At 43.7% G+C, this 24,755-nt stretch overlaps 1 long non-coding RNA gene and 1 other non-coding gene across 2 annotated transcripts; one reads left to right on the top strand and one right to left on the bottom strand.

Moving 5' to 3' along the window:
• The first annotated feature begins 1,298 nt into the window (after window positions 1-1,298).
• Window positions 1,299-8,414, top strand: LOC143272526 (uncharacterized). The gene is made up of 3 exons (XR_013050171.1): window positions 1,299-1,648; window positions 5,053-5,207; window positions 7,888-8,414. It is a non-coding gene; the product is annotated as an uncharacterized LOC143272526 (long non-coding RNA).
• Window positions 8,415-8,971: 557 nt separating this feature from the next.
• Window positions 8,972-9,073, bottom strand: LOC121826935 (U6 spliceosomal RNA). Its single transcript, XR_006069096.1, has one exon. It is a non-coding gene; the product is annotated as a U6 spliceosomal RNA (small nuclear RNA).
• Window positions 9,074-24,755: the final 15,682 nt, after the last annotated feature.

Here is a 24,755-nt window from a genome sequence, read left to right as displayed (position 1 = left end):
TGGTGCAAGGTCTTGTGAGAGCCAAAGTTATGTTTTAAGTTTTAATTACTGTGCCTAAGAGATCCATGAAACAAAAATGCCTCTAACCTGTAAGCCCCTTGCCTAAGGACAGATCCTTCCTGAAATGCTGGAGGCTATGGTTTGTTTTCACTCCCCTAAACAAGTTTGTTTGACCCAACTGCACTGAATGTGCTTGATCACATGTAGGCAGGAAGTTCGTAGGACGGAAATATGTCAGGATGTATGCCTGTCCCTGATTGCCCCTGATTGGATGTAGGCAGGAGGTACACAGGCAGAAAGTATATCAGGATATATGCTTGCCCCAATTGGACCTGATGGGAAATACGGTGGCCTTATGGGTTTGGCTTTTTAAGCCTCTGTGAAATGTGACTCATTCCCATTTTCTGGCTTTCTGGGAACCCCAAAGTGGTCCTGGCCAGAGTCCATCATCCTGGCCAGTGTTTGATTAAAGCTTGCTTCAAATTTGGCTCAAAAATTGTGGAACTGGTCTTTCTCTTGCAACCCTCAGGTTTAATAGGCTTTAATTTTCTGACTCTTTGCTAAAACTGGGCATTTTAAGAGTATGCCATGTTCCTTTGTTGGTTTATCTTGTTGTTTCAGAAGGGTTTTTCCCCTCTCTCTCTGGTTGGAATATAAGGAGAGTGTAACATCTTTACATTGTCCTCTGTGACTTAGCAGCTATGTGAAGCTGAATGAGTGACTTACCTCCCTGACTTTGGTTTCTTTATCTGTCAGATGGGGATAATAGTAGTACTGACTCCCAATGTGTCTGGGAGGATTAAATCTTTTTAAAGCACCTGGCTGAATGAATGCTCAATAAACAGTAATCCTCATCATCAGTATTGTCATCATCATCATGCCATGTGCCTTCTTCATTAAGTAGCACAGAAGTAAGCAGTCCCAGCACCCTACACACCCGGCAACTTTGTTCTTACCAGTGGCCTCAGTGCCTGCGTAGAAGCTTCCAACTATAATCTTAGGGAGCCCCTTCTTGATCCTCATCCACACAGCCCTTCAGTGCATAGAACCACAAAGGCACACATTAAAAGTCTTTTAGGCAGTGTTATCTACATTATTTAGAGGTGAGTATATTAAGGAGGCCTGGATGCTCTGAAACACGACCAGCAGTGCCCTCCCTGGATGTTGTCTGTCCTTGTTTCCATGGTTACTAGCTACCTCTGAGTTACTGACAAGTCAAACCCCAGCCTCCTCATCACAGGTGGTCTATCCCCCTAAAAGCCATCTTTTGTCTTGCATTCCATATCTTAGCTACCTCTATGCCTGCCTGGGCTGTGTGGATCTGGGACTGCTTGTGAGACCAGGGATGGGTAACCTGCACAGGGTCCTTCCCTTGGTTGGGAAGGGAGAAGGGAGATCTCATAGCTGGTCCAGTGACCCCTTCAAGCAAGACCCCACCATTTTATCAAAAATCTCTTCCATCTTAGGGCTGGCTCAGCTTTGATCTGGGAAAATGAAAGGCCAGGTTTCTGGGTGCCCCACTGCCAACTTTTGCAGAAGAGTGAGCCTTGCTGATCCTGCCAGCTCAGGCGTACTCCATTTCCTGGTAATTAAACAAGTGGAGATCAAAGCCGACAGATCTCCTAGTCTCTCGGCACAGAGGATGAAGGTAAATATTTCCAGCAACAGTTCTTTTTCTTTTCTCATTAAAAGTGAAACATGAAATGTCTTCTTACTTTGAAGAAAACGAATGTGTTCAAGGTCAGCCTGGAGATGTCCTCCCAGCTACCTTGGTTGTTCCACACTGGTTCCTATTCTCTGTTCAGTGGGGGATGGGGGGGCAGCATCTAAATCATATCAAGTCAGGAGACAAAGGAAAGGTATGGACCACACCCATCAGGTACACACCTGGTGACACCTGCGCTTTGCTGGGCATGGCCAAGAGTCTTGTAAGCCCCTGTCTAGTTATTGCTTCCTGGGCTCTGCCTGATTCTCAGGCAGCTGCCTATGCTGTCTTGCCTGTTTTCCCACACTGTCTTTTGGGATTTGCTGTTTTCTCTGAAAGGGACAGCTCACCAAGAGGCTCTTGCCAAGGCCACCAGTTCAGGAAGCTCAAGGTTGGAGGCTACAAATGCCTGCTGAGGGTCCGAGCTCTTTCAGTGCAGCAGTGGCAGCAGATCCCACTTGAACTAGCTCAAGTGCAGGACAGGTGGGTACTGTGGGGCCCAATGAAGGGCTCCAGGAATATTAGTGTCAGAGTCCTGGAGGCCTGAGGAGCAGGACGGCGCAAGGACGGCATCTGCCCCAGGCTGTCTTTCACTCACTGCCCTCTCCTTCCTATTCTGGCTCCACACTTGGCTTCTGGGCCATTGCTGCTTCATCCTGGTTTCTGTTGGCTCACTGTCTCTGGAGGCTGACTTGAATCCAGGCCTTCCTCATGTCCTCATGCCCAGCTCTCCTGCTTTGACTTTTCATCCCTCATTCCCAGTCCCAAATCCCAGAGAGAAGGTAAATGCGGAGGGTGGGAATCTGATTGTCCTGGTCCATCTGAGCAAGCTATTGATGCCACAGTTCTGATCAGGTTGCAAGTACTCCAGACCCACCTTTGATGCAATTAGCTGTAAGTACAGGACATCCTTCCCAAAGTCATGGAGTAAGAAGAAATGTCAGCTTCCCTGCTGGGGATGAAGCTCAGTGGGTAGACTGCTTGCCTAGAATGCACAAGTTGCCAGGTTGGATTCCTAGTACCTCATAAGCCAGGGTTAGGGTTAGGGTGCCACACACTTGTAATCCCAGCACCTGGGAGGTGGAGACAGGAGGATGAGAAGTTCAGGGTCATTCTCAGCTACACAGCAAGTTCAAGGCCAGCCTGGGCTACATGAAACCTTATTGGAAAAAAAAGTTTCTATCCCAGCAAAATGTGTTAATAAAATATTCCTCATAAGTGGCCCTGACTGTGACCAACTCTGAGTAGGACAGATGCCAGAGCCTGAGTGCTCACTTAGACTCTTGGCTGTTGTGTTTATTAGCTGGCATTTTTTGAGATGTAATTCACGTACTATAAAAATTACCCTTGAAAGCATACAACCCAGTTTTTTTGGTATACTCTACAAGATTTTGCAACTACTGATACTATCTAATTCTAGATTATCTCATCATCACTAAAAATAAAACTCCATGTTCATGAGCAATAACTTCCCACTTCTCCTCCCTCCAGCCCTGAGCAGCCCCTGATTTATTTTCTATTTCTGTGATTTGGCTATTTCAGGCATGTCATGTCATTCAAATCACACAATCTACAGCCTTTTGTATTTATGGTCTTCATTTAGCATAGTGTTTGGGAGGCTTATTCATTCCACAGCATGGATCAGCATCCTCATTTCACTGCATAAAATTGTATTAAAGGGTCTATTGTATTTCTTTTCATCCAGCCTCTTGTCTTTCCATGGGCACTTGTGATGTTTACACTTTCTGGTTTTGAGTTGTATTGATATGAACATCTGGATACTGGTATTTGTGTGTATATGTTATCCATCCTGTGGCACACATGCCTTGGAATAAGACTTGATGAATCCTATGGTAATCCTATGTTTAACTTCTGGAGGAGCTGCCAAACTGCTCGACAGAGTGACTGAACCACTTTACAGTCCCAGCAGTGCTGCAGGAGGAGTCTACATTTCTATACCCTTACCAGCTCTTATCATCTGTCTTTCGGGTTACAGCCATTCTAGTGAGTGTGAAGTGGCATTTCATTGTTTTAGCTTGTATCACCCTAATGCTGTGAGCACTATTTCCTGTGCTCACGGATCATTTGATGTTTTTGAGAAATGGCTGTTCAAATCTTTGCCATTCAAAAACAGTGGTCATTTGTCTTCTATTAGTGTTTGACTTTGGTGTAGCTGCTCAATCCTCCTAGGACTAGATTTCCTTATCTTATTAGTCAGGCTACCTACTTCAGATGATCTGGAGGCAACCTGTGAGGCATTGCAAGTCAGAGCCTAAATCAGTGCCCAATTCATGAAAGAAATAAAACAGTGATATTATTATTGTGTCATTGTGGAGACTAGTTTATTCTCTTGATGACACTCTTTCTCACACCAAGATATCTATTTTTGGAGTGGGGGTTGAACTTAAGAGTATATTTTAAGAGGCCTAGGATGTGGCCAGAGGATAAGTATATCCGTCTTGCCAGTCAAAATAGATGGCTAGTGTCCTTTTTGCATACTAGGGATTCTGGTAAGGACCAGAAATGAGGATAACAGAACAATTTGAGCAGTGACTTAATACATTGTGACAAAATATCTGAAAACATCAACTTAAAGGAGAACAGATTTGTTTTGGGTCATAATATCAAAGGTTTCAGTTCAGGTCACTTGGCTCAATGGCTTTTGGGTCCTAAGTGAACACAAACAAACATCATGGCAGAGCTGCTTAGGGCAGGCAGGAGACAGGGGAGGGAAGGAGGAGAGATAGAGAGGTAAGGAGAGGGAGAGAGGGAGAGAGAGGGAGAAACATTAACACGAACCAGGGATAAGACATAGCCTTCTTAGGGCACACTCCCCAGTGACCTGCTTCCTCCAACTTAGCCCTATCTCCTAGCTTCTATTACCTCCTAAAGCTACTAGATTATGAACCTGTCAGCAGATTAACCCACAGATTAGGTCACAGCCATCAGAATGCAATCATTTCCCAGAAGCCTCACCTCTGAATATTGCTGCCCTGGGGACTAAGAGTGTGTGAGCCCTTAGGGACACAATAGATGTGAATCATAACAGGAGACGAGATGGCTGAAGGGCTGGAGGACTGACAGGGAATTGTTAAAGGTGAGTTTTTTTAAATGAGGCTTTACCTGTGGTGTGTAATCTAAAATGTCTTCCCTCCAAAAGATCCATTGTAGGAGTGGATCTTCTTTGAGCAAATGCATAAAGTGCTTCTGGCTTGAAGGGGTATAGAATGGGTCTTATTACTCCCAAATTATGTTTCAGTCTCTTCAAGATTTGAGACCATGAGGTCAAGGAAAGAAGCTCTTCCCTGGTCACTCACAGGGATGTGTAATAAGCCATGCTGGCTCAGTCTCTTTCAGGATTGACTGTGTGTACCCTCTGCATCTGCTGTCTGTTGACTATAAGGGTCTGCCATCTACATGACTGATGGGCATAGTGATTGTATCTCTGCTGTGCCTGTGTGTATCAACTCGAGGCCAGATCCATAGCTGGCACAGCTCCTTGGTAAGTACTCTAATAATATGTTGTTTGGGACCTTAGATTTCTAGCCAAATTTCACACTTTGAAGGCTTAGGTATGCAGCTGATATCTATTAGGAGATGGCTGAACTTTTAGGAAGTAAGACCTATTTGGAAGATTACAGGGGCATGTTTTATGTTTTAGGACCATCTCCTTCTAATCTCTCATTGATTCCTGGCTGTTATGAGGTGATCAGCTTTGCTCCACTATGTGTGCCCACCATGAGGCTCTTACTTACCACCTACCCAAAGTGATGGGAGTAGCCAACCATGGATTGAAACCTTTGAAAAAATGAACCGTTATTCCTCCTTTTAAGTTATTTAGCACAGGCATTCTGTAACAATGATAAAAAGTATCATAACTCTGGGGCTCTAGAAGTTTCTTAGGCCGTTTATAGTTCAGAAGGAGTCTCAATTGCCAAGAGGACCTATGGGGTAGCACAGAAGCTCTCCTATGCATGGGCAGAATGTTTGTGCCCCCTATTTCATGTGAATATCCTAGACCCAGCAACATAGAATTAGAAAATGGAGCCTTTGGGAGGTAATTAAGTATTGGGGTAGAGACTTCATGGATAGATCAATGTCCTTGTGAAAACAACCTAGAGGTCTCTTTCACAGTCTCTTTACCATGTTAAAATTCAGGGAGAAGCTTTCAGTGTGCAAGCCAGAAGGATGCCCTCACTAGAACCCGGCCATGCTGGTGTCCTGATCAGGGGCCTCTAGCCTCCAGATTTATAAACAATACCTTCCTGTTGTATTTAAGCTGCTCAATCCACAGTATATCTCTAGCAGCTGACTTAGACACTGTCCTGTAGCAGGAATCTTAACAGTTCTTATTAATGAAATCAAACCTGAGCCAGGTATTGGGGTGAACACTGGAAGATCAGAGAGACAGAACAAGCCACAGCTACCTCACCTCGCCAGTTCCTCAGCTGGTCTTGTTTCCTCAGACTGGAAGCCTCTGAGTCCTCATCCAGAATGAATCTCAGCTGAACTGCTGCTCGAAAGCCTGAAAGCTTAACCAGCCAAATGCTTAACCAGCCAAATGCTTAACCAGCCAAATGCTTAACCAGCCAAATGCTTCTAGTTTCTGGTCCTCATGCCTTATATACCTTTCTGCTTTCTACCATCACTCCCTGGGATTAAAGGCATGAGTCACCATGCTTGGCTGTATCCTTGAACACATGGATTTCTGCCCCTGGAATGGTAGGATTAAAGGCATGTGCTACCACTGCCTATCCTAAGTATCTAGCGGCTTTTCTGTTCTCTGACCCCAGATAAGTTTATTAGGCTACACAATATTTTGGGGAACACAATACCACCACACTGTCCCCAGTAACTGAAGTTAAGTTGGTTAAGGAAGGCGAGCCCTTGCTAGGGAGTGGGGGTGGAAGACAGTTTTACACCCCCATTTGGGGGTTCCTGTTTGCCGTGGGCATTAGTGGTGGCTGGCTTACTTAGAAAACAAACTTTCATCTTTCAAACATTAGAGGACAGTTTGTTTAGTCAATGAACAAGTTAAGTCCCCATCTATAATAAACACACCAAGCCAGGCATGTTCTGAAGGAAGATTCCATCTAGTATGAGACACAACATGCGGAACTGATAACAGAATGAAACAGATGTTTGACTCCCGTTGACAGGAACCTGCTCTGGATGGAGAGAGCTGCTCATTTTGATGGGGGCACTGGGGAAACTTCTGTGAAGGGTAGAGGAGGTCATGGACTGGAGAGGGTGCTCCTGGATAAGGACCCACAGGAGCAGAGGTACAGAGGGCCAGATGGTTGTAGACCAGGCAGGAGGTGGGATGGACAGATGACTAGGCAAAGCAGAAGAGGAGGATGAGGCCTTTGATGTTGGTCAGGGTAGCAGACTATTTTTGAGGCAAAGGGGAGCCCTAGCTGGGATTTCAATAGGACTATGGCATGTTCTGTCTCTTTAAGCAAAGAAGAGAGAGGGATAGAAAAGAATTAGAATGTTGAAAGACTGGGAAGGACTGAGTAGAGATGACTGGAATATTCTGAAGAAGACAGAGGGTGGAGGGGAGTGCATGGAGTTAGGCTGGCCACAGGGTGGTGGCGGGGTCTTCTTTCCTTTTGGTATTTCATGTCCCGGGTTTGCAGCTCAGAGGGTGTCCTCAGGCAGCCAGCCCTACCTGCCATGTCTGTAGCATGAATCTTAAAAGTTCTTATTAATAAAAACAAACCCAAGCCAGGTATTGGGGTGAATGCTGGAAGATCAGAGAAACAGAACAAGCCACAGCTACCTCACCTTGCCAGTTCCTCAGCTGATTCCATTTCCTCAGACTGGAAGCCTCTGAGTCCTCATCCAGAATGAACCTCAGCTAAACTGCTGCTCAAAAGCCTAAAAACTTAACTAGCCTAGTTCCTGGTTCTCATGCCTTTTATACCTTTCTCCTTCCTGCCATCACTTCCTGGGATTAAAGGCTCTTGTTACCACACCTGGCTGTTTCCAGTGTGGCCTTGAATTCACAGAGATCCAGGCAGATCTCTGCCTCTGGAATGCTAGGATTAAAGGTGTGAGTGCCACCATTTTCTGGCCTCTATCTCTAATGACTGTTCTTTTCTCTGACCCCAGATAAGTTTATTAGGGTGCACAATATTTTGGGGAACACAATATCACCACACATGTCTGCTCTCTTCCAGGAGGCCTCCCTCTCTTCTTGGATCCACAGGAAGAGAGAGCAATTGGAAAGACTGGCAATCTCTGCATGAGCTGGTCAGATCAGCAGGAGGGAAGTCAGGCATGAGTTTCACAGAAATAGACATCAACTGGCCTTGGCCATTAACAATTTGTGCATGAATTGTCCCCATGGTGCATGTGTTTGAACACCTGGTCTCCAGCTGGTAGTGCTATCCTAAGAACTTGTGACCCTCCCTGGTGCAGCTGGGTCACTGAAAACAGGCCCCTGAGGGTTCTAACTTGGCCTCTCTTCCAGTCCTGTTTGCTTCTCCATCCAGCCTCCATGTGAGGAGCCACACACTCCCACCATCAGCACTGATTAAGTAGCTCCTCAGTGTGCTGTGCCTGCCCTGCATGATGAACTGAAACTCCCCTGAAACCATAAGCCAATGTAAACCTCTTCTCCCTTACGCTGCTTCTGTCAAATGTCCCTCACAGTGATGAAAGAAAAGTAAACCTAAATCTCTATCTTTATGTCTATATTTGTCTTTTGGACTTGTCATCTTTGGACTGTTCTGTGACTCTCCATCACCATTAAGACACATTGCAAGCATTTGCCCTATAGGTTAGGGACACGGTAGTCTTGTATGTCCTTAGTTGGAACTGGTGGGAAGGGGAGTGAGTGAGTAAAAGCTTCCTGCTCCTCCCCTTTATCTTGAAAGACAACCTGTTCTGGAAGCCTAAGGGTTTATTAAGGACTATGGTTCTTCTAGGCTTGCCCTCAGAAGTCTGGTGTGGAGTTGATTGACACCTGCACTTTCAACTCATGATTCTGATGCTCTCCAAAAGTTGAACACAACTGATTTAAGAATATTTGCTCAGGAAAAGAGGGGGCTGTGTGCTGTGACCCCTGAGCTTTGCCCAGGTACCAAGCAACTAAATCCACTGGGTTTTAAATGACCTAAAGCAGAAGGCAGCATTAGTTCTCTTCCCACAGAAAGGTGACAGATTGAGTATCTAGGAAGCCTTTCCGGTTGGTTCAGGTCATCTTTACCTTTCTGTGAGCCATAATAACCCACCTGTAGCAGAAATCTTTTTTTTTTTTTTTTTTATATGGAACGCTTCACGAATTTGCGTGTCATCCTTGCGCAGGGGCCATGCTAATCTTCTCTGTATCGTTCCAATTTTTTTTTTTTAGTATATGTGCTGCCGAAGCGAGCACTGTAGCAGAAATCTTAACAGGTCTTATTAATAAGAACAAACCTGAGACCAGGCATTGGGATGAATGCTGGAAGATCAGAGAAGCAGAACAAGCCACAGCTTCCTTACCTTGCCAGTTCCTCAGCTGATTCTGTTTCCTCAGACTGGAAGCCTCTGAGTCCTCATATCCGAATGGATCTCAGCTGAACTGCTGCTAGAAGCCCAAAAGCTTAGCCAGCCAAATGCTGCTAGTTTCTGGTCTTCACGCCTTATATACTTTTCTGCTTTCTACCATCACTCCCTGGGATTAAAAGCTCACTTTCTGGGGTTAAAGGCATGAGTTACCATGCTTGGCTGTATCCTTGAACACATGGAGATACAGGTAGATCTCTGTCCTGGAATGCTAGGATTAAAGGCGTGTGCTACCCCTGGCTAACTTCTATGTTTAATATTGTGGCTGTTCTGTCTCTGACCCCAGATAAGTTTATTAGAGTGCACAATATTTGGGGGAACACAATACCACCACACCCACCTGTCTTTCTACAAACCTCATCAGTCTATGAACATATGAGAATCAACACAAATAATACCATTAACCTGGCTCTCTCCTGTCTGTGCATACAGGACCTCAACTCTTTTCCAAAAATCATCCAGGCAATTCAGGGTGGGACCAGAAACATCAAGTCTTTCCTCTCCAGATGGGGCTGTGGGCTACTCACCATTCTGCTAGGCTTCTGCTATTTTTGGCCAGGAGTCTCCTGGTACCTCAGTGTCTGCAGGCACTATGACCCCTCAATGAAGACCAGAGCTCACTGAGGTCTTTCTGGAGTCAAAATTTAGCATTTGTCTGGGCTGCACACTAGTCAATAGTGGCGCACGCCTTTAATCCCAGAATTCAGGAGGCAGAGGCAGAGGCAGACAGATCTCTATGGGTTCAAGGATAGCTTGGTGTCAAGGACAGACAGGGCTACACAGTGAAATCCTGACTCAAACCCCGCCCCCCCAAAAAAGGTTTGGCTGCAGAATCAAGAGTCTGAGGAATCACAAAGCATCACACCTCTGAGGGCTTTAGAGGTTTTCAAAAATATTTCATATTTTTTCCAAGTGCTAATGGTTTTAGGGATTTAAATCTGCCAGCTACTGCTTTGGGTACTGATATATGACATCTTAGTCACCCTCTTTTCTGCCTTATTTATAATAGAAAATTAAATATGTGTAAAATATGAAATAATAAAATGACATAATTTTTCTGTTATCTACTCCCATGCTGTTTCCATGGGTTTCCTCCCATGCTGTTCATTTCTGAATAGTATTCATATAATTTTACTTACTTTTGTTTTAATTGATAATTCTGTAGGTTTATGAGAGACAATATGATATTTTGATGTCTTTCACCATGTAGAATGATGAAATCAGGTTAGTTGAGAAATCCATCACCTCACATACATTTTTTCAAAGATTAAAAAAAGTATGTGTGAGTGTTTTGCCTGCATGTATGTATGTGCTTTACATGTGTGCCTCATGCCCACAGAGGTCAGAAGAGAGCATCAAATCCCCTAGTACAGAAGTTACAGATGGTTGTGAGCCTGCATGTGGGTGCTGGGAATCCGACCCAGGGCCTCTATAGAGCAACAGCTTCTCTGAACTATAGAGCCATCTCTTCAGCTCCCACTTGTCACTTGGTTTTGTGAAAGAACACTAAACAATTTAGCATTTTTGAAATATACAATGTATTACTATTTATTCTGTAGACATTATCATTAAAGCTTGTTGCTCTTGCCTAACTGATATTTTGTATCCTTTTATCAGGATTTCTCCCTTACATCTACCCTTTCCTCAGCCCCTGGTAACCAATCATTCTACTCTTCCCCTCCCCCCCCCACTCCAGACAGGATTTCTCTGTGTAGCTTTGTGCCTTTCCTGGAACTTGCTTTGGAGACCAGGCTGGCCTCGAACTCACAGAGAATTACCTGCCTCTGTCTCCTGAGTGCTAGGATTAAAGTTTTGTGCCACCACCGCCCAGCTCCATCATTCTACGCTTCACTGCTATGAATTCTAACTTCTTTAGATTCAACATCTAAGTGAGATCATACAGTATTTGTCTTTCTCTCCCTGGCTTATATCATTTAGCACAATGCCCTCCATGTTTATCCATGATGTTTGAAAAGAGAGTCCGTCCCTTTTGAAGGCTTAATAATATTCTGCTGTGTATATACACCACATTTTATTTATCCATTCATACATTGATGAGCATCTGATTTACATCTCTGTTTAGCTATTGTGAATAATATTCCAGTGAACAAGGAAGTGCAGTGGCCCTTTAAGTTTCTTTGGCTATATACTCTGAAGTAGAGTTAATGGACCACTTGGGAAGAATCAAATTCTTGGTTTTTGAAGGACCTCCAGTTTGTTTTCCATAATGGCTGTATAAATACAATCTCATCAAAAGTTCACAGGTTCCATTTTCTGTACACCTTCACCAGCACCTCCTTTTTGTCCTTTTGATAATAGTCCATCTAACAGGTGTGAGGTGATGTGATATCATGGTTATAATTTGCATTTCCCTGATGATCAGTGATCATGATCATTTTTCATACACCTGATGGCCATTTGAAAGTCTTTTAATAAATGTTAGTTAGGGAGCTGGAGAGGTGGATCAACAGTTAAGAGTGTTTGCTGTTCTTCCAAATGACCTGAGTTCAGTTCTTAGCACCTTATTGGGCAGCTCACAACTGATCCTCATTCATCCCCAGCTGTTCCAGCAGCTCTTCTGGTCTCCTTGGACACCCACAAATACTTGGCATACACACACACACACACACACACACACACACACACACACATATTCTAAAAAAAATAAATGCTTAGTTAGGTCTTTGGCACATATTATTTTGAAGTAAATCTCTAATACCCTATTTTATTTTTAAATATTTTGTCATTTATCTGAGATAAATACATATAAGGACCATTTTTGTAAGAAAACACATCCATAATAGTATTGTCATTCACAAGTGTGATTAAAGTGATTTTTAGATTTCTAATACTTCCACAAATGTGATACATTTGGAATTGTTTTATTTAAAAATAAAAAATATAGCCGGGCGGTGGTAGTGCACACCTTTAATCCTAGCACTTGGGAGGCAGAGGCAGGCGGATCTCTGTGAGTTCGAGGCCAGCCTGGACTACCAAGTGAGTTCCAGGAAAGGCGCAAAGCTACACAGAGAAACCCTGTCTCGAAAAACCAAAAAAATAAAAAATAAAAAATAAAAATAAAAATAAAAAATAAAAAATATGCATGTTTTGCCTATATGTATATATGTATGTGCACCATGTGCATACAGTGCTCACAGAGGCCAGCAGAGGGTGTTGGATCCCCTGGAACTAGAATTGAGGTTGTCAGGCACTATGTGGGTGCTGGGAATGAACCCACACCCTCTACAAGAGCAGCAAATGCTCTTAACCCCTGAGCTATCTCTCCAATCCCTTGAAACAGTTTTTAAATTTTGAATCAGGATTTTCCAGAAGCTTTAAATGTGGTATGTTGATATATCTCTTGAGTTAAAGAAAAATGTTACTTTATTCAACTACAGAGTCTTTACTAGATTTTTTTTTTTCAAATATGGATTCCTTCATATATTTTTCCCTCATGGAAGGAGCTAAGATTAATAGCATTAGAAAGTTATGGAATCATTTATTTTATTTTATTTTTTTTAAATCTTTCAATTCACATTGGTAAGGCATGTCCATGTGCACAAGGTCACACTAGAGAGCAGCAGGGTGGGATCTGGGCTTGTTGTCAACTCAACTGCTAACAAGTAGACACTAAACTACTTTCCTCTTGCTAGCCTCTGATCCCTATAAAACCCCACCACGAGTCCACAGTGACCAGCTCAGGAAACAATTAATGTAAACAACAAATTTTGCATTAGACTCTCTCCCTATCAACCTTTTGCTTCCTGGGCCAATAGCTTCCACCTAGACTCCTGTTTCTTGGCCTTACTCCTATCCAGAGACAGCATTGTTGATGGATGTTTCCATCCTACAAGCCTGCTCCCAAATAACCACAGAAACTTAATATTAATTACAAATGATCAGCCAATAGCTCAGGCTTGTTACTACCTAACTCCTGCATTTATGTTAACCCATATTTCTTATCTATGTTTTGGCTTGGTTGCTGTGGGATGGTCTGTATGTCAAATTGCTCTGATTGGTCAATAAATAAAACACTGATTGGCCAGTGGCCAGGCAGGAAGTATAGGCAGGACTAACAGAGAGGAGAATTGAGAGAACAGGAAGGCAGAGGGAGTCACTGCCAGCCACCGCCATGACAAGCAGCATGTGAAGATGCCGGTAAGCCACAAGCCATCCCTGACTTTAAACTCTACTAGAGAGCTATAGTAATAAAAACACCTTGGTATTGGCATGAAACCAGATATGTGGATCAAAGGAATCAAATTGAAGACCCTGACATAAATCCACACACCTGTGAACACCTGATTTTCGACAAAAAAACCAACATTGTACAATAAAAAAAGAAAGCATCTTCAACAAATGGTGCCAGCATAACTGGATGTTGACATATAAAAGAATGCAAATAGATCCATATCTATCAACATGCACAAAACTCAAGTCCAAGTTGATCAAAGACCTCAACATGAATCCAGTTACACTGAACCTGATAGAAGAGAAAGTGGGAAGTAGCCTTGAACACATTGGCTCAGGAGACTACTTCCTGAATATAATATTAGTAGCACAGACACTGAGATTGACAATTAATAAATGGGACCTCTTGAAACTGAAAAGCTTCTGTAAGGCAAAAGACACTATCAATAAGACAAAACGATAGCCTACAGAATGGGAAAAGATCTTTACTAACCCCACATCTGACAGAGGGCTGATCTCCAAAATATATAAAGAACTCAAGAAACTAGACATCAAAATACCAAATAATCCAATTTAAAAATGGAGTACAGATCTAAACAGAGAATTCTTAACTGAAGAATCTCAAGTGGCCAAAAGACATTTAAAGAATTGCTCAATATCCTTAGTCATCAGGGAAATGCAAATCAAAACAACTCTGAGACACCATCTTACACCTGTCATAATGGCTAAGATAAAAAACAATGTTGACAGCTTATGTTGGAGAGGATGTGGGGTAAGAGAAACACTCCTTCACTGCTGGTGAGAGTGCAAACTTGTACAGCCACTTCGGAAATCAGTATGGTGGTTTCTCAGAAAATTGGGAATCAATCTACCTCAAGACCCAGCAAAACTATTCTTGGGCATGAAAGGGTGCTTAATCATACCACAAGGACACTTATTCAATTATGTTTATAGCAGCTTTATTCATAATAGCCAGAACCTAGAAACAACCCAGATGCTCCTCAACTGAAGAATGGAGAAAGAAAATGTGGTACATTTACATAATGGAGTAAAAAACAGTAAAAAGCAATGCCATCCTAAAATTTGCCGGCAAATGATGGAACTAGAAAATATCATCCTTAGTGAGGTAACCCAGACCCAGAAAGACAAACACAGTATGTACTCTCTCATAAGTGGATAGTCGATGTAAAGCAAAGGATAACCAGGCTACAATCCACAGCTCCAGAGGAGGTAGGTAACAAGGAGGATCCTAAGAGGGATGCATGGATAGCCCTGGGAAAGGGAAATAGATAAGATCTCCAGGGTAAACAGGGTAGGGGAGGTAGAGGGAAGAGGATGGGAGATGGGAACATGAGGGGTCAGGATGGTAGAGTTGGGGGAGTTGTGAGGAGAGCAATGAAAGAGATATTTCTATAGGGGGGCCATTATGGGGTTAGGGAGAAACCTGGTGCCAGGGAAACTCCCAGGAATCCACAAGGATGACCCCAGCTAAGACTTCTAGCGATAGTGGAGAGGGTGCCTGAACTGGCCTTCTACTATAATCAGGTTGATGACTACCCTAGTTGTCATCATAGAATCTTCAGTAATCGATGGAAACAGATACAGAGATCCACAGCCAAGCACTGCACTGAGCTCTGGGAGTCCAGCTGAAGAGAGGGAGGAGGGATTATATGATCAAGAGAAGTCAAGATCATGACAGGGGAACCCACAGAGATAGCTGACCTGAGCTTGTGGGAGCTCACAGACTCGAGACTGACAGCTAAGGAGCCTGCATGGGACCAACCTAGACTCTCTGCATGTGGGTGACAGTTGTGTAACTTGGTCTATTTGTGGGGCTCCTGGCAGTGGGACCAGGACCTGCCCCTGGTGCCTGAACTGGCTTTTGGAACCTATGCCCTATGGTGGGATACCTCACTTGACCTCGATGCAGCAGGGAGGAGCTTGGCTCTGCCTTGACTTGATATGCCATGCTTTGTTGACTCCCATGGGAGACCTTACCCTTTCTGAATGGAGAAGGAGGAGGAGTGGATGGGGGAGGCTGTAAAAGGGAGGTGGGGGGAGGGAATGGGAGTAGAGGAGGGAGGGGAAACTGTGGTTGGTATGCAAAATAAATAAAATAATTTAATAAAAACTGAAAAAAAGTAAAGTTTAAGGAGTTAAAATAAAACCAAAGAATTATAAGATTAGTGGCAATAGAATAGTCCCTTAATTTTTGTTTTCTGTCCCATATCAGGTGGTCCTCAGTTGGTAGAACATGAGACTCTTAATTTCAGGGTCATAGGTTCGAGCCCCATGTAATTATTCTTTATCAATAAAAATTGAGAGCCAGATATTGGGGTAAGAACCTGAAAGATCAGAGAAGCAGGAGAGCAGCCACCAGTGACTTTCTACCTCTTCCATTCCTTCCTCCAAAAGGGGCAGAGATCCTCTCTCCACCCTGACTTATTACTTCCTGTCTCCTATCTGTCCACAGTCCTTCAAACCTCTATGGTTAATTTGGTCAGCTAGTGGCTGGCTCTGCCCTCTGACTCCAAGCAAGCTTTATTTGTCAGAACACAATCAAAATATTATACAACACAGTATGGCCTTCATGCACACAGATTTAGCAAAAAATACCATGAGGGTACCAGACATGCCTATTTGGCTCTGTTTTCATAGATCTGAGTGGGACTCCAGTCTTTATTCTTTTTTTTCTTCTTCCTCCCATTTTCTCTTAGTTTTCTTGTTCAAGGCCAGACCCATCTACTTCCCCCTCCTTGGTGAATTTATTTATTTATTGGTTTTAATCTGTGTGTGTGTGTGTGTATGTGTGTGTGTGTGTGTGTGTGTGTGTGTGTGTAGGGGGTATGCCATATATGTGAGGTTGTACTCAAAGGAACTAGAGTTACAGGTGGTTGTAAATCTTATGACAAGGGTGTTGGGAATTGAACTTGGGTCTTCTGGAAGAGCAGTATGGTCTCTGTGGTGGTTTGAATAGGAAATGCCCTCATAGACTCATGTGTTTGAATGATTGGCCCATAGGGAATGGCACTATTAGGAGGTGTGGCCTTGTTAGAGTTGGTGTGACCTTGTTGGAGGAAGTATGTCAACTGTGGAGGTGGGCTTTGAGGTCTTAAAAACTCGTTTGGTCCGTGTGACACACAGTCTACTTCTGCTGCCTGCACATCAAAACGTAAAACCTCAGCTGTTACTCCCCACTGTGTCTGCCTGTGTGCTGCTGTGATGATGATGGACTAAACCTCTGAGCTGTAAGCCAGCCCCAGTCAAATGTTTTCCTTTATAAGAGTTACTGTGGTCATGGTGTTTCTTCACAGCAATAGAAACCCCAAGACAGGCTCTTAACTGCATATCCCTCTCTCTAATCCTAAATAACTTTTTCTTTTGCTATTTTTTTTATTTGTTTTTGTGTATGTATGTTTGTGGATGTGCATGTGGAAGTCAGAGGGCAACTTGTGGGAAATGATTCTCTCCTTCCTCTCCTTCTACCATGTGGGTTCCAGGGACTGAACCCAACTTTTCAGGGTAGGCAGCAAGTGCCTTTACCCACTGAGCCATCTTGTTTCCTTCCTCACCCTGAGAATTTTGATTGAGCTCAAGGCTTGCTTGAGTTTGATTTGGGGGATGAATCATGAAAATATTTCAGACTGCTAGGGATCTATCCTATTGTTGTGGCAAAACGAAAGAATCCAGGTTCAGCTGACTCATCCTAGCCCTAGCTTTGCCCAGGAAGCCCTCTAAATCACAATTTTGTCAACTCTGAAATGGAACTCTTGCCTGTGGAAGGTGGGGTGTGATGGGTGAATCCTCCACAGGGAAAAGGATGTGACTTGAACTCCTTGAGCAGGCTTCTGATTGGCTGCAATGGACTTTGGGTCCCAGTTATAACTTTCTGTCAGTGGCAAATGAGGATCAGGGCATCTGGCTCACAAAGGCTGTCAAGGAATTTATTTTGCCTCTAAATGCCTGGGCAATTCAGTGCTGGTCCCCTGCTCTGTGGGTGTGCTAAGATAATTGTTCAAGTACTTTGTTAAAAGAAAAAAACCTCTCCCTGTTTCCATTAACTCCCTGCATGAGGCAGTTCCAGCCCACCGATCCAGGTACCATTTACAATTTCACAGTGGTGATGGACTGAAATACCTACACATCTCCATGAGCCGCATGCATTCACAAACAGTCTGCATTCCTCACAGGCCCTCTCTTATTAATTATCCTCTGTTTGGGTCTCCTCCTCTTCAACTGAGAGTACTATAACTTTGAATTTCAAATGTCCCATTTTGCTTTCATCCACAGTGGAGACTGATGAGTTAATATCTTAGGAAATCAACAGAGCCACTGAAGCTCTTAAGATTCCTTGCCCCCAGTGCCGACATCACAAAGAATAGCACAGTAGTACATAAATCTATGACTTGCATAACTTTACCTAATCACATTGGAATTTCTCTTTGAACTTGACCCCAGGGGATAGAGATTATAGAACTGGCTGGCAGCTAAAAACTAATCCATGGAAAAGAGCTGAGTGTCATGAGAACATAAGGATGAAATGCAGAGTGGGAAGTTTGTGAAAAGCCGCCCAACAGTGTAACTTGAAAATGGTTTAGCAGTCTTACCTGTGGCTAGGTGTGCCTCTGAATTTAGGCCAGGGGCTGCAAGCTGATGGTAAGGATAGAATTTTTCTTTTCTCTCCTTCTTTTCCACTTCCTTTTCTTCCTTTGAATCTCATATAGCCTAGGGTGGCCTTTGACTCATTGTGGAGGTTAGAAGAACTTTGAACTTCTGATCCTCCTACCTCTGTCTCCCAGATGCTGGGGTTGCCAGTGTATACTCACACCTCCAGGGTATGTGGTACTGGAGATGGAACTAGGGCATCATGAGTGCTAGATGAATACTCTGCCCACTGAGCCATTTGCTCAGACCAAGGATAGAATTTTCTTTGAAAAATCAATACTTGCTTTTGAATTCCTATATGGGTTGTCAATGAGGTGTCTGATCTCTGGGAAAGGGTCATTTGCTCTCCCAGAGAGAGGCTTGTTAAGGCAGGTGAGGGAGTGGATAGTGGTGACTCTATCTTGGTTCATAGGACCTAATGTCAGTCTGGGAATCAAACAGGTCAGGGCAGTGCAAGACAAGCAAAGAGGAGGAAGGGCAGACTGATTTGGGGGGTCCAGACCCTGGGCTCTTGGCTTTTTGTGAATGGATTAATGCAGAGTTCAGTATGTCACGGCTTGTGGGCCAAGTTTAGCCTGAGCTGAGAATAACTGTGTGATCATGAAATGTTTGTAAGCTGGGTATGGTGGTATATGCTCATAATCTTAGCACTTGGAAGGCTAAGAGAATTGTGAGTTTTAGGCCGATCTGGGCCACATAGTGATAACTTTTCTCTAAATAAACAAGCAAACAAAATTGAAGGAAAAAAGGATATTGTTTAACATGTAAAATATCTGAGTGTCAATTTTCAGTGTGCTTGCTTATTCACAGTGTTGAAGGCTGCTCTGTGTTGCAGTGGTGCAGTAAGCAGCTGCAGAGGCTGTGACTCACAAAGGTGAACTACTTGCTCTCTGACTTTTGATGACGTAAAAACACACCTCTCACCTCAAAAGAAATAACAGACAGTTTATTTGAGAGCCAAATAAATACAAGTAGCCATGGCTGAGAAAGACAGATTTAGGTTTCCCCAATTCCAAGCTCCACATGACAACAGTTCTACAAAATTTTTACAGTTACAAAACAACAACAACAAAAATATCTTAAACCAAGGCACTTTGATATTGGTAGAAACATTGTAAAACAGGAAAATCTCTACTATAGGCATTAGATGCTATCTGATGACACTCTTAGCCTTTGAGTTGGTAAAATCAAGGTATCTGTACATTCCAAAAAGATTGACCCAATAGTCACAGGATGCTAAGTCACCTTTATAGAACACTGTCCCCCGGGCATAGTAGCCATTACTATCTTCATCAGATTAGCTATGACTACTTGCAAAAGACTCTCAAGGTTGTGCCTGCCAAGATTCCTTCATAGGAGGAAGAGGTGGCAAGGGTCATTGACCATCATCTGGGAGTCTAGCCAGTCTACTTTACACCTCCTTTCCAGTTAGTTATATGTGATTCTGCGCATGCTCATGGTCTTGGGAGGTGACAGAGTGTATAGAATGTGCAGGTTTACCCAAGAGAGGCCTTCTGTTATTCAGTTATTAGGAGGCTGCCATCCATGTGGGGTAAGACTTTTCAGAGCTGTAATTGCTTTGAGGTTATCTGTGTTCCTACAAGTAACCTTTACCCATACTCTGCAAGTAAGCGCAATAAACTCATGGCTTGTCGAGATGGACTTAGGGAGAATCATTCTTTGGCTTGTTGTTGCTGCCCTGTCTGGGATGAGTAGGATTCATATCACTCCATGGGAAAATTCACCTGGCAGTCACACAGAGGTGAGTGATGAATGATTACTTAGAGGGCCAACGACAGCTCAAGATGATTTGGCTCTTAAACTGCAACATTCCAGCTCTCCCAGTGATGGAAGTTATAATCAGTTAACCAGGTGTTCAGACTGTTTAATACAGATATGGCCATTTTAAGATTTTTGTATGCATGTGTGCTTATGCACGCATGTGTGTGTGTGTGTGTGTGTGTGTGTGTGTGTGCCTGCCATGTGGAAGTCAAAGGACAGTTTCAGGTGTCCTTGCCTTCTACTTTGATTGAGTCAGGGCTGCCTATATCAGACCTGTTGGCCTGCAATCTTCTGGAAATTCTCCTGTCTCCACCTCCCATTTCTTCGTATGAGCACTGAGAGACATACTACAGTGTACAACTTTATTGTGGGTTCTGGGGATCTGAGCTAAGGTTTACCCACTGAGCTGTGTCCTTAGACTAGGTGTTTTTTTCTAGCCACTCCAGGCACCTGCATGGACATGGTGTAGATACAGACATACATCCAGGAACACAAACATAAATTTTAAAAAACCTTTAAATACTCAAGGCACCCTCTATGGGTCTCCTGACTTCCCCTTGATTGGCTTTCCCTTCTCTAGTTCTCTGTCCTTTAACCCCTAGATCCATGAGTCTCCCTCTTTTCTCAGCTCTGTGTCTTTGAACCAGAGAACAGAGTAGATTCCTCTGAGGTTCTCCTTCCTGCACTGTGTCGTCTTGGGATTTCCCTGAAAATAGGAAGCTGAAGCATCCATCCTTTTTGTTTCCTGCATCTTCAGCATCACTGTCCCTCACAATGTAAGGTCCCTTGGGACTGAAAACCATTGTCACATGCATTTTGCTCATTTGGTGGTTGGCTGATGTGAGAGAGTAAATGCAGCTTTGGCCACTCGGTCTTGGCCTAATAGAAATGAGTTAATCTTTGTATGTATATGCATGTGGAGGTTAGAAAACCCTGTGTGAGTTGGTTCTCTCCTTCTACCATGTAAGTCAAACTGAGGCAGTCAGACTTAGGGGCAAGTACCTTTATCTGCTGAGTCATTTTGGTGGTTGTCTTAGTTAGCGTTTCCATTGTTGTTAAGAGACACCATGACCAGGGCAACTCTTATAAAAGGAATCATTTAATTAAGGGTGTGACTGACAGTTTCAGAGGTTTAGTCCATTATCATCATGATGGGATATGGCAGTGTGTAGGCAGATAAGGTGTTGGAGCTGAGAGTCCTGCATCTTGATCAGCAGGCAACAGGAAGTGAACTGAGATATTGGGTGTGGCTTGAGCATATATGAGACCTCAAAAACTGCCCCCACAGTGGCACACTTCCTCCAACAAGGCCACATCTACTCCAACACAGCCACACCTCCCAATAGTGCCACTCCCTTTGGGGATCATTTTCTTTCAAAACAGCACAGTGGTCTTGCAAATATTCTGATTGGGAAAACGTAGTAACTTATACATCATATATTTTTATCATGTTTGGTTCCTCTGACACACCAGTAAAGTATTTATTTTCACTTTGTAGCCAAGAAAAGAAAAGCTCAGTTGAGTCATTCCTTCCCCCAAGTTTACATTGCTTACCTTACACACCCTCCTGCCCTGCTAGGATGTGCCTCCTTACATCAGAGCAAGTGGAGAGGAACATAGGTTGAATTCACTTTTCCTTATCACTAGGATGTGGTCCTGGGTCAGGCTCAGAACTTCCTACAGCTGGTTAGATATACAGACCTTCTGAATTGTAACCCTCATGAGTCAGGAGCGAGGTGATTTGTAATCACTGTAGTTGGGTATGCAATAAGGAAAACAGTTCCTGGCCTTTGATCTTATGGGCCCAGTCCTGGCTGTCTGAAGTATATACAAGAGCTGAACTGAAATGAGGCATAGCTAGAAACAAGAACCCATGCAGGGTAACCCCTGGTTTCCATACCTCTTCTAACAGCAGTGCAGGGGCCTGCCAGTGCTCCTGGAGAAGCTAATGAGACCAACATCTGTCCTCTGGGAATTTATCTGTGACTCATCTGCCTTCATCCAACTCCTGAGTGCAGAACTGGCTGGAGGTCAGCTATTATTTCATCCCATTTTTTCTTAAGAGCTACTTGTTTATATATCTGTCTCTCCACCTTCCACAACAGTCTGTGAGCTCCCAAGGACAGGAACTGGGTCTTAATTCAACATCATGATTTTCCCCAAAGTACCAACTTCAGTGCCAACTCAGGATAGTCTTGTTTTCGTTTTCATGGAAAATAAATAAAGTCCAAATCTTGCCCTGTATTTAATAATCTTTGCCACAATAAAAGGGAGAATTGTGAACAAAGAGCAAAATAATCCAAGCTACAATCTCTCCTAGTGACAATATAACACAGGTTTATTTGACCTGGACTTTGTTTCCAGTCTCCTCTTCATTGTCTAGCTATGCCTTGCAGTTACCCAGAGAGCATGAATCCTGCATGTCATGCCAACAACCAAAACCACTTAGAAATAACTCCACAGTTATTTAACAAATTATTTTTAATCTGATGGGTAAACTTACATTAGTGCAGCTGCTCATGTCAAAGAAAAGGGACAGAGCAAAGGGTGTTTTGGAAGCCTGCTGGGCTTGCTTCATAAAAGAAGGCTTGTAGCCGGGTGGTGGTGGCGCACGCCTTTAATCCCAGCACTCGGGAGGCAGAGCCAGGCGGATCTCTGTGAGTTCGAGGCCAGCCTGGGCTACCAAGTGAGTCCCAGGAAAGGCGCAAAGCTACACAGAGAAACCCTGTCTCGAAAAACCAAAAAAAAAAAAAAAAAAAAAAAAAGAAGGCTTGTTGTCTTGTATTATGTCTACAATTGTGATATTTCTACTGGGGTAAGTGGGGAGCTATCACAGACTCCTCAGGGGGACAGTTCCCAGAGGAAGGACGGTTCTGGCTCCAATCTCATCTTCCTGCTGAGCTAGGTAGACTTTCTGCACACTCCTTTCACTGTATTTCTCTCTTCCAGATAACTTTCTTCCAATGCATAGTATCAGCTGCCCTTACCCCTGGCCTGTTTGATGTACCTTCCCATGCGGCTTCTATCTGCAGTAAGACTCTCTCGATACAGGGAGTGTCATAATTGTTCCTACATCTGGAGTCAAGCTTCCCCCAGTCTGTGTCCTTTATCAATCAGGCAATAGCTCAAATATCACTTTCTTAGAGAAACCCTTATCGGCTGTAGCTGCCCTGGAAATGAAGATGATTCAAAAGAGATACTTGTTCCCCTTTGGCTCTTAGACTATTGAAACAATGATCCCCAAGGAATTGGAATTTCCTCCAGAATCTCATGTGGAGAGAAGGAAAGGCCTGGTACCAGCCAGAGGAGGAACATATCTCCTGGTAGAAGGTTTCACACAGTTCTGACAACTTATCAGACCACTTTGCAGGAGAGACTGGAGCCCAGACAATGGTGACGGGTAGACCACACTCTGACCAAGGCTGCTTAGTTATGCACATCTCTTGCCTTCTATTTAAACTTAGGCCTCATGTTGGAACTCCAAAGATGAACTTGGGTGAGGAGTCACTGGACCTCTTTGCTCTTTTCCCCAAAATGGTTACATTAAATAAATTCCCCCTTTTTGCTTTTCACTGTTACTTTGTTTGTTTGTTTCTTTTTTTAATGACCTATTGAAGACAGGTGAACTAGCCTCACCTGCTAAGGCTTCCAGGGTCTAGGTCCTGACTGCAATAACTCAGGTAAGAATTCTACCTTCCTAAAGCAGCTTTCCCCACCAGCAGTCCCTCCAATGCTAGATGAGTAGATGTCTGGCTTAGTGAAGCCTTCACTGAAGCTCCAGGTGGTATTTGACTTCAAGGACCAGGATGATTCCTGATGAGAGCTGTCCAGCCCGGCACCTCAAAGCTAGGAAAGGTGTCCTCAGCACTGTTGCTAGCCCCTGAATATTGGTGTATGTGATCACCACATCCATCCCAGCTGTGGTGATCTCTCCTTCAGAGAGCAAAAAAGGGAGACATAGAGAGGATGTTTAGACCCAACTACAATTCCATGTGGTATTAAGATCCCCATTTTACTGGTGATAAACCAAGGTTCCAAGTGATGAGAAAAATATTCCTTTGGTTAAGTCCCTGTGAAGGCTATAGAGGGGATGGGAGGGGCAGGAGTCAGCTGGGCTCCTGGCCTCTGTTCTTGCTGTCACTTCTGGCCGCCTGGCTTAGCCAGTGAGGCACTTTCCTCCCAGTACTTCTGCGTTTCCCACCCAACAAGTAATCTCTGGTCCTTCCTGGAGAACTCTTCTTTCATCATTTCCAGTCTCCTTGGGGAGCTCCTTTCTCTCCAGCTGGGCACCAGGGTTAGCACCATATTTTTGTAAGTATAAGAATTATGCTGGGCAGAGATACTTCCCAGATGGAACACATTGCTAAACAAACAAGAACCAGAATAGAATAATCTTTGTAGAAAATATAGGCAGGTATTTTTGTCATCTTGGGGGAGTGCACGCCTTCTTCAGTAAGTCAAAATATCTAGATGCTATAAACAGCAAGGCTGGAATACTTGACTGTTTAAAAACAACTCAGATCAACACAAGGTACCACACACACAGAAAGAGGCACAGACATCAGACTTCATCTTTAACAAAGAACTCATATGTTTAATAGACTCAATGAGAATAAAGTCAAAGTAAGACCCCCTCTCCCCCAAGTTTTGAAACAGGCAAAGGATGAGGCTGGGGAGGTGGTGCGGTGGTTAAAGCCCATACTGCTCCTTCATAGGACCCAGCTTGTTTCCCAACACCCACATCTGGTGGCCACCTGTAACTCCAGATCCAGAGGACCTGATGCCCTCTTCTGACTCTGTGGGAACCTACCTGCACTCATGTGCATCCATGCTCTCTGACATTAGCAATAAATAAGGAGTA

This window comes from Peromyscus maniculatus, chromosome 1 (genome assembly GCF_049852395.1).
Source record: "Peromyscus maniculatus bairdii isolate BWxNUB_F1_BW_parent chromosome 1, HU_Pman_BW_mat_3.1, whole genome shotgun sequence".
NCBI classification, from domain to species: domain Eukaryota; kingdom Metazoa; phylum Chordata; class Mammalia; order Rodentia; family Cricetidae; genus Peromyscus; species Peromyscus maniculatus.
The sequence above is the reverse complement of the archived record's forward strand: the minus strand, read 5'-3'. Positions and strand labels throughout refer to the sequence as shown.